This window comes from Chiroxiphia lanceolata, chromosome 2 (genome assembly GCF_009829145.1).
Source record: "Chiroxiphia lanceolata isolate bChiLan1 chromosome 2, bChiLan1.pri, whole genome shotgun sequence".
In the NCBI taxonomy this organism is placed as follows: domain Eukaryota; kingdom Metazoa; phylum Chordata; class Aves; order Passeriformes; family Pipridae; genus Chiroxiphia; species Chiroxiphia lanceolata.
In genome coordinates this window covers 44,224,456-44,234,828 of record NC_045638.1, presented here as the reverse complement: position 1 = coordinate 44,234,828, position 10,373 = coordinate 44,224,456, and the positions used below count along the sequence as shown (strand labels likewise).

The window sequence follows — 10,373 nt, the reverse complement described above, 5'->3', positions numbered from 1 at the left end:
CAGAGATCACTTTCCCAGTTACACCAAATAGGAATTTTCACTATTAATAATGCTGGATTTTACTTTTTTTCCCACAAGAGTGTATTTTTGAGGAAAGTCCATAAACAGAGGGGTTGTTTTTCTTTTAAAGTGCTTCAGCGGTTACTTAATAATTGCAACATCCAGTCATACATTAAACTTTGAACAGCTTCCTGATAATCAAAGGGTTATTATTCATATTTCAGAATGTGTCAAAGGCCTTATGTATAAAGCTTAAGAAATTAATTAAACAAATACCACCTTATTGGTGTACTAAAAGACAATATAAATAATAGCATATAAATAATATACATATAAAAATTGAATAAATTAGCTTTAATGAAAGTATAAAGTTAGATCTCTTCTGAGTATAAAAAGAATATAAATTATTTTTAAATGGTAGAAATAATTTTAAAGACTGTTAAGTTTTAAGGCATGAAAATGACGTTTATGAAAATTAGCCAAACAGTTCTTATTCATTATGTGGATATTACAACATGGTAATTAAGAAAGGAATTAAGGAATTCCTCAAGAGAATTTAAAAAAAAGACACATTTGGACAAATTATTTCGGCTAAATTTAACATTGCATTGTTAACTGTGTCAATAAAACAAAGCTAATGTCCCCACTTTATCCCAGCTGCATAGAGAACATGATTACACTCCATATATTTTAATACAAAACTTTCAAAACAGCTGGAAATAGTACCAGCTCACATTCCTTTTTAAAATTAAAACTGGAAGACAGACTATTCTTTCTATGAATATGTTACTTTACATGTGAGATTAATCTCTACATTAACAAATTTAGGTTTCATTTGAAACTTTCGTAAAGGTTTCAAAATTTTTACACTTAAAATTTTTAGACATACAAAAGCAATGAAGCTTCATTCCATAGTGATTTTTAGGGTAAAATTCCTTTCTACAGATCGTAGACATCAGTCACATAAACAATTGCATCTGACATAGTCATCCTAGGCTCTCCTTGTAATCAAGGGAGAGAAGGACTACTGTGATATAATTCACTGGGATATAATGACCACTCTAGGTTTCTTTAGTAATATGTTTTAAGTTACACCAAAGAATCACCTGTTTCTTTCAACCGATGGTGAAAGAAATAACTGGCACGCATCCTACCCTTTGCCACCCAGCTTTCCTTTAGAGCTTTGCCTTGTATTTACAGATAATCAGCAGAGTAGATTTTGCCTACATTCCTAAAAACCTAGATTTACTGGATTATGTATTTTGACATGTAACAGTTTCACCATCATTTCAGTTCTTGGAGCCTAAAAAACTGTGAAAATACACCAGCATCAATTTTATTTACAGTATATTAAATTATTGAACATTAACCTTTCTTTTTCTACTTGGCTTGTTTGGGTTTTTCTTTCCCTGCTTTTCAACAGCTGTTTTGAAATATTTACAGATACTGTTAAGTCATTTCTATGGGTGTCTCCAGCTGAAATCTTCGTCACTTCAAGAGAAAGAATGGATACATGAAAACTGAAATTTATACAAAAATGGCTGAACAGGAAGATCTGTGTATGTAACCAGGACTGTGGTTACATCAAACTAGCATTTGATAGTGTGCTATATTAAATATTGAGTTTGGGAAGGACATAGTGTAACAAGAGCACATTCCAAAGCTGCATTTACCTGAGGCTTCTCTGCTTGGAAGATCTCGTCACTCCTCAAGAGCATACATATAAAACCAGTACAGCACTGACAGTCTCTAATTTTAAGGTATATCTTATCAGTATCAAGATATATTAGTTTACAGAGTTTTACCTCATAGCCTGGTAAGCAAAGCTAGAAAATACAAGCAAAACTATCACAGACTGGTAATTTCTTGTGGCTAAAGAAGCTTGCAAATTAAAAACGTAACAGAAGATTTTATTTTTGTGTAAATGTATTATGACATCTACCTCACCAAAACCTAAAAATACTTTAAAACCCTAGTAAAGCACTCATTGACTCAATAAAAGAAAAAAACTGTGGTTCATGTAATCTGACTTTCTAACATCACTAATTTTAAACAGATTGTCTAAACCTATTTCCACACTTTTACAATAGTATGGATGGAATTAAATCTAACTTTACAAATGAAACATCCATCCCTGATGGACGAGAGAAACTCTCAGGGGGAATTGTACTGTAAGATCATTGTAGGTCCCTTCCAGCTGAACCATTCTTTAGTCTCACATAATTTCCTTTTCTACTGTCTCCTCACTGCTATTTCCATGTCTAAGGTTCTGACTGCATTGTCGTGGTCTGCTCTTCTGTTTTATCCATTTTACATCAGAATTACTTCAACAAAATCTCAAGGTTGAGATAAGCATTCATCTTTTGAATTATTTTTTCTAGGTCTTCAAATTTTTAGGAGACTTCCTAATCATGTTCAACTGTCCCCTAATCAGCACAAGAAGCTATTTCAGTCTTTGGTTTACAATACATCCATTCTGTTGATATTTTTCCTGGTGGAAAAACGTGCAATATTGAATAATTATAGACTGAAATCTACTATACAGATAGTCATAGCAGATGTGGAGTGATCCATCAGATGTCAATTTGAAACACCGATTAATACATAATTAATATTATCATAGATAAATAAATATATCTTCTCCAGGATGAACCTTTAATTTCCCACTGTTGCAGCTCTGAAATTTTCAGTAGCACTGTCATCTTCAAGTGACATCTTTATCAAAATATTACAAAGACAAACTTTCAAAAAACTATTATTTAACTTACTAGCTTTCCTATTTTTAGAAAGTAAAATTATAGAACTAATAAAGTATGTACAGTGACTGTTGCTATGTCGGTTTGGAAAAGTCATTTCATTTTGGCTGGCTTTGCACCCACTTACTTCACTTACCCTAAAATCTCTGTCTGTCTTAAACAAATGGTTCTCCAGAAACCAAAACTACATGGCTCAGTTTTACTCCAGCCTGCTTGAATTTTACACAGTGGCACTAGTAAATAGTTTTGGATGAGGAATTGACAACCTAATATCATATGCATCTATTAAGGTTGCTTGAACTCATTAGAGAAAGTATTGTGTATAGGACATTACAGACAAAACTTTGCCAACCAAAACTGAATTTCAGTTGAATTATTTGTTAGCTATTCCTTTCCAATGCGTAAAAAAAGATCCCAGATTTTACAGATTGAAAAAGCTACTGAATTCCTATATAAAAGATTAAATTGTTTTGTGACTTAAAATCTCAGCCTTGAAACAGCACTAACAGTGGCAGCTCCTCTGAATCAGATTCTTTAGAAATCCATGATGAGCTAAATCTCTTGATTCTTGGTTTCCAGACAAAAACTGCATTACTGAAAAAATTGTGTTGAAAACGTAGGTCCACTTCCAAGCGTGTCTGTTCTTCTGTGTATTTCATTACTTTTTTCCTAAAGGATAGAATTTGATGAATGCAGCCACTTGTGAATACTCTAAAATATTCGAGGTATTTTGTGACATACAATAGCTAAGGCGAGGAATATATTGTATGCCATACATAACTGCACTTCTGTTCTTTTTTTGGAGGTTGGTTTTGGTTTTATATTGGAAATAGTGACTCTATATTAAAGGTTTCTGTTTCCCTCTATTTTTTTGTAGCATGCCTTTGGAAGAAGGAGATGGAGAATAAAACAGGCGTGGAAGGAACCCTAAAATGTACAGGGGTGAAGTGAATGGTATTGATATTTTTCTTTTAGTTCTACTTCTGAACTCCTAGTATGGAGAACTTCTATTACACAACAGATACAAATGCTGTAATAACTTAAGAAAATTAAGGAACCTTAATTGTTAAAAATGCTTTCCCCTCAATCATGCCTGGACCCTGCTGCTATGTCTGTAGTATTAATAAACAGGGTGAGGGCATATATGCTCAAGAACTACCAGCAAGCAATCCCCTGTAAATGTGATTTGCTAGCACATAAGCTTCTATGCTTTCAGTCCTTTCTAACTAAGGCTCTGTCAGAAAATATTTAGGTGTTGTCTAGGAAATACCACTGGACAGAGACTGTTCTCTGCTAGGCAGTAAGCAAGAGCCTATCTGGTGTGGGAATGAGAAATTATTTTAGTTTTATGGGTGTGTTCGCTGCTCACATCAGGGGCAGTAGACCAGCCCTTATCCTATTTATTTATTCATATAGATGTAAACACAGGGTTTGCTCTAGATGATTGCTAGCCAGAGGATAACCAAATAAAAGAGCATCACTTTAATGGGAGTACCATTGCTTTAATGGGACCTGTTTGTTATCTGCAATTCTCCTTAAGTTTGCAGAAAAGCCTAAAGGAGGAAACAAGCTTGTCCTAGTAAAGGAGAATAAAGTGCTCAGTGAAAGAATTGGAAAAAAAAGAATTGGAAAAAAAAGAATTGGAAAAAAAGATTTGGAAAGTTACGAAAGACATAAAAAGGCAAATTTAGAATATGTCATTAAATAACTCCTTAAGGTCTGCTCATGGTTGAGCATAAGGATTTCCTAGTGTATATGTTAGCCATAGAGGAAACAATTCAGCTACAGCCCATCCAGAGTATTGCCTTCTGAAATCAGTTCCAAGATTCCCTAGGGATAGGAAAACACTACCATTTCTTCCAAGCCTCCACAGTGCTGCAGCCTTGAGCAATTTTATTTCCCTCTGGTACAAATGTATCCTCTTTCTCTTTTTTTTTCTTTTTTTTTTTTTTTTTGCTATGCTATTATTCTCAGCCTGATGTATCTGCTGTTCAGAGGAAATCCATCAAGTAGACCTCACCTTACTTTCAGGGAGGTTGTTTGATTTCTACTGTATTACTTATTTGCATGTTGCTTCTAGCTTAAATGATCTTCTAGTTAACAAACTGTTTTCAAAACTCCTATAATGTTTTATGAATATACCTAAAGAAGTATTTTTATATATGTGTGTATGTGTGTATATACAGATATGACCTAAACTGCCATTCCTAAACTTTTGTTTACATCTTCACAGCATGAACTACGGTGTGCCAAGCAAGGGGTCACACTGACTATGCCACAGTTTCTTTTCTACTCATCCAAAGGGCTATAATTGCTGTCATTCAACTAGAAATCAGCTGGATCATACACCTGGATCCACCAGCTGGGAAATGTTCTTAGGTTCGTCAATCTAGACAAGTTCTTAATAATACAAATGACATTGACAGTATAGGTGAAAAATCTGACATTTTAGAATGTTTTGCCTCCTCCTGCATGCCTTTTGTAACTTTTTTGTAATCTTCTGCCATTGTGGTAACAGATGATAAAAATGATAATATAAACATTAATTTTAATACTAAATATTAAAATTTAATAGCTCTAACGATGCTAAGGTTCTTTACTAATGAAATCTGAAAAAATAAATCTGTTCATCTTCACTGGACACCTAAATGCCTTGAATTTGTCGAAGCAATCCTTCTAAAGCAAGTGCTTAAGTTTCCTGGACAGTCAATAGTAAGAGTTTGTTTCACAAGAGGGTGATTCTGCCTGATTCAGTTTAACAAGCAAAGTTAAGCTAATTGAATTTCCTTATGGTATCTTCAAAAAAACCTAGCCTTCCTCATTGACTGTATGAGGAACCCTGAGAGCAGTTCAGTACTTTCCAGTCTGGGATTAATCATACCTAATTTAAATTGTTTAAAAGCTGATTGTCTAGCCTAAGTGTATTGCACACATTTCAGCTGCGATCAAGAGCAGAGGTGTCTTTTCTAGGATAATTCATCTCATCCTCTAGAATTGTCTGTTATCTCCACTGATCATGGATTCCCTACTGTGGAATAAAAAATCGTCGGGGAACGAGTTCAAACACTGCATATATACTTACTTAAAATACTTAATTCTTTACTGTCTGGAAGAGCCTCAGATTGTTCCAACTTATTTTCTTCTAGGCAAATCCATTGAATAAGATGTGGATGCAATTATTGACATTAAGGTTGTTCAGTGAGCACCAGAATCAATTAAAATCTGAAGCTGAACTCTGTCCATCTTTATTAGATACCTTACACTTAAGTTTCATGTGTTTGTAGAAGCAGACCTTCTCAAAAAGTACCTAAGTTTCCTGGAGAGAGAACAGCGCTACTAGTTACGGCTATTCAACACTACTGACTTTCAGGTCTGAGGGCTTGTCCTGAGCCCTGTATCACTCAGCAGTAAAGACATAACCCACATGACTAATTTGGGGTAAATAACTCTCAGATGGCCAGTGCCGGTGAGGTAACTCTTATCTAAGCTGTAGGTGGAAGCAAGATGTCCACGTCAGATAAATTGAATTCTTATACTGACAAGTTTGTAGCTTGCTAGCCCTTAACAAAGCTGTTTATTTGGTTTGATTTGTTTTTACAATTATTTCTCCTCTTCAGTCCTTGGCCTTTATGATGGGCTGAGTTCATGCTGAAGATTTTCTTTTATGTATACTAATATGGTTTTCTCTTCCCAAGTACCTATTTTTATGAAAACTACAAGAGCTTACATATTTTTCATACTTCCAACTCTCTGTCCGAAGTGACTGATCAAGCAGGAAGTGACTGAAATTAAATTAGTAGCATATACATACCATACTCACACAGCGAGTGTTGCCACAGAGGTCTTGTTTCCGTAGGGGATCATCTGAAACTGTTTTACTAATGATCACTAAAGGCAACGACAATGTAATGTCCTGTCCCTGGTTTTGGGACAAGAGTTTCAGATATTTGTGAAGTAATAAGTGTTCTTCCAGGATGCCTTCAGCTTTTATGAGAATGCATGCACAGCTGGCCTGATAATAATTTATTGTTGTGCATCATGCTCACTTACTTATACTGGTATTTTTATAAACCAGGCTTATTTGGAAGTAATTGAACAAGAAAAATTATTGGAATAATAAAGCATGTTAAACATACAGAAAGACATTAGACATTATATAATAAAATTTTCCAAAAATTATCATAATCCACCTGCACCCTTAGAGTCACAGGGCTAGTTATTCTGAAGGTTTTCTACATACATTCACTTAGGCTAACTGTTTGCAAACTATTACAAGTGAGAGCCCAACAAGGTGATAATAGACTCAAACAGCAGTATATTTTTTCCAAGAGTTAGCAAAATGAAAGCTTTGTAAGTATAGTTGTTTCATGTATCACAAAACACACAAAAGCTTCGAAATGTGCTTTTCTCCCAGATTATCATGCTGAGAGATTACAGACTCTCTTTGAGACCTTTCAGTTTCAGCTAATGTAATTTATACTATTTCATAAGACCAAAGGCCAAAAATGTTGTAACCAGCTAGAAGCAGCAATACCCCAACATAAAGAGAAGGGAAAATAATTTTTTTTGTCTTCATTCCTTGCCATAATAGTTCTGTCTAAAACAATTCATTTTAAATTCCCTTACTTTCAATTTCATGGTTTCTTTCATGCTGTCCTTTATGTCTTGAAGAAAATAATATATATCACTGAAATATTTCTTTAAAACAGCCTTTTATTCCTTTTGGCAGAAATCCATGTTATAATCAAATTTAAAATAAGATGCACACCAATTTTAAACTTTGACTTTAAACTGGACAGCTGGGAAATTTTCTGTTTGGATTGTGTTATCTGTCTAATTGAACTGCTTTCTGAGCAATGCAGATTGTGGTGAAAGGTGCCCTCTAGCAAGATGGCATTTCTAATTGACTAATCTGAACTGTAACATTATTGCTGCCTTTCATTTGATTGGGTCATGGTGAGTACATCATGATGCTTCCGATCCTTAGGGAGGGTGGATCACCTCCTAAATTTAGGATGTTATGAATTATGGGCTACAAAAGTGTAGTTTGCATATAAACAACCAGCTGAATTTCTTCCTGACATGGTCTGTTACTACAAAGACATTAGAGATGCTATTTTAAGTCACATGTGCAAGCTGCCTGGAGACTATAATCAGGTTGACTAATCAGGTGGCATGGCAAATTTGGCCTGTCATATGGTACATTGAGTCCACTGTCTTTGTATTCAACTCTAGTATTTTTTACTTACTGGGGAAATAAAATCTCCTTTCTCTTCACTTACGTTTAAATTCTGTTCATCCAGAAAAGTAGGTATACTACTGCACTAAACTAGTCAGTTATGTGTAAACATCAGATATAGGATAAAACCTTGGAGTTTGTCCTATATAAAAACTAGGGGCTCTTATAAGAATTATTATACTACATCTGGTCTTCTTTCAGAGCCTTGATTAAAGACAGAATGAAGTCTGTGTTGCTAATGGTTTGTTGGTTTGTGGCTCATTTGCCAGTTCTCCCTTTCCAAAATATTGCTTGCATATTTTGTAGTCCATGATTATGCAGAAACAAAAGCACAGATGTCTGTATTACTGAGGTTTCCCTCTCCTAACTGCATACTCTCTTAAGCACATCACATGAAAAATCCATGTCTTGCCCATTCATTTCATAATCACTTTAGAGATCTTCTAGAAGCAGCATTTTATGTTGGTTCTTGTGATTCTCCTCTATCTCTTTGACTTCCAAGTTTCATTTCTTTTTTTTTCCTGCATTTCTCCTATCTCATTGGCATGTCTGACTCTGGCAACATTGTCAAGACACCCATCCACTTCTGTTGCTGCGCTTCAGATTTGTTATACAATCACTAGAGTGATTATCCAGTGGGCAAACCTCAGCTTGATGTTTTTCAAAAGGTCAAACTAGTCCCCAGTGGCATAGTCATACCAATGGTAGACACTTTGGAACCAAAAAATTTTTGTTGTCATTTGCCAAATATACAATATAAAGACATACAAAATTCAGTTTGGCTTCCATCTAATCTGTAGGGAAAGAGAGTTGGGAAGGATAACTAACAGAAGGATGGAATAAGGCAATCCAGCTGTAGCAGTCTAAATCTGTTGCTGGCCTGTACTAGTTGTCCAGGTTTCTCAGTGTAGAAAGCCAGGAACATCTAAGGATGATGCATGTCGGTTATCTTTCGCAGACAGGAGCCATCCATTTGAAGGACCATACATCACTGTCTACAAAGGGAACCAGCCTATAATTCTAGTTGCATCTGCAATGTTAAAGTGATGTTCTGCTTCAAGATCCAGTAGAGAAAAGGCTAACTATTCAAGACAGCTTCTATGAATCTCTGGAAAAAAAGTAAAGGGAAGGGATTTCAAGTTACAGTGAAGTTACAAAGGAAGGTTGCTTTATCAAATAATTTCAGAACTCAGGTATCTCTTACTGAGTTAGGAAAGTGTATTTTTGTCGCTGTCCAGAAACAGCTTAGAGTGGCAGTAATGATAGAGCAACTGCTATGCTGACAAGATGTTGTTGCATCATTCAAGGAGCTTGAGTGTATTTAATCACACTTTTCTCATAATTTGATGTTTGCTAAGGACATAGCCATATACTCTTAAATATTAATATAAATACTCTTGTTCTATATAAATATTGCTCTTCTTTCCATTCAGGTGCTATTATTCTCTTGAATTTCAAAATAATCTTAAAATACATTTTGCTTTCCCTAGCCTGAACAGCACAGCTGAAAGAAAGGAATGAAAGGAAGTAGGAGTAGGGGTGAAAGGACAAGCTTATTGCTACTACAGTTACCCTCATCTGATGTTACAATTGCAGGTTAGTAACATGCTGAATTTTTCACAATACTGTCCCTGATAACTATACAGAAAATATCTTATTTTTATGAGAATGAAGTTCTTTTTTTCAGAACAATTTCTGCCAAGTTATGTCATATCACATCTTCACAATCATTCAAGTTACAAAGCTACATATTTCCTTGCTTTAAGTGAAGATCTTTGCTCACATCAAAGTTCTTCACAACTGATCATAAAATGAACACTGGTAAGGCACCAGCAGGTCATTATTTCTGCCTCTGCTCCTTTCTGCTAACATACTTTGTGCCTCTGTATCTCCTTTTTACAGAAACAACCTGTATGTGTAGTCCCAGACTGAAACTGTGGAGGTATATTTTGACACAATTCAATATTCTTCTTTGAACTTTTAAAACTATACCATTTCCTCACTTCAATTTGAAGCTCTTCAAAATTCTTCTATATGCAGACAATAAATACACGGACATAGCGGTAAAAATCCTGTTGTTCCAAACTCTAGAGATATAAAATCTGAAGAAAGATAGAGTGAAATGGGAATGTAGGCACTTAGGAACTTGGAAGTTGTGTCATGTTTAGACAGAGTTCAGATCACATATAGTATGTATATGCCAAAGTATAAAACAGTGTTGTTCAACGGGTGTGTGGGAGGAGTTTCAAGATCCATGATATATCAGGTATTGTGAATGCCTACATATGGTGTTAATCTCTGGGGGAACAAAGTGTGATCAAAGGTACTTGTGGTTTGCAGGCACGAAAGCTACTGTTTTGGATGAGACTTTGGTGGCT

General features: G+C 35.1%; 1 long non-coding RNA gene across 1 annotated transcript; it reads left to right on the top strand.

Moving 5' to 3' along the window:
* Positions 1-3,631: 3,631 nt before the first annotated feature.
* LOC116783287 lies at positions 3,632-9,585 on the top strand. Its single transcript, XR_004355616.1, has 3 exons — positions 3,632-3,710; positions 4,990-5,135; positions 9,486-9,585. It is a non-coding gene; the product is annotated as an uncharacterized LOC116783287 (long non-coding RNA).
* Positions 9,586-10,373: the final 788 nt, after the last annotated feature.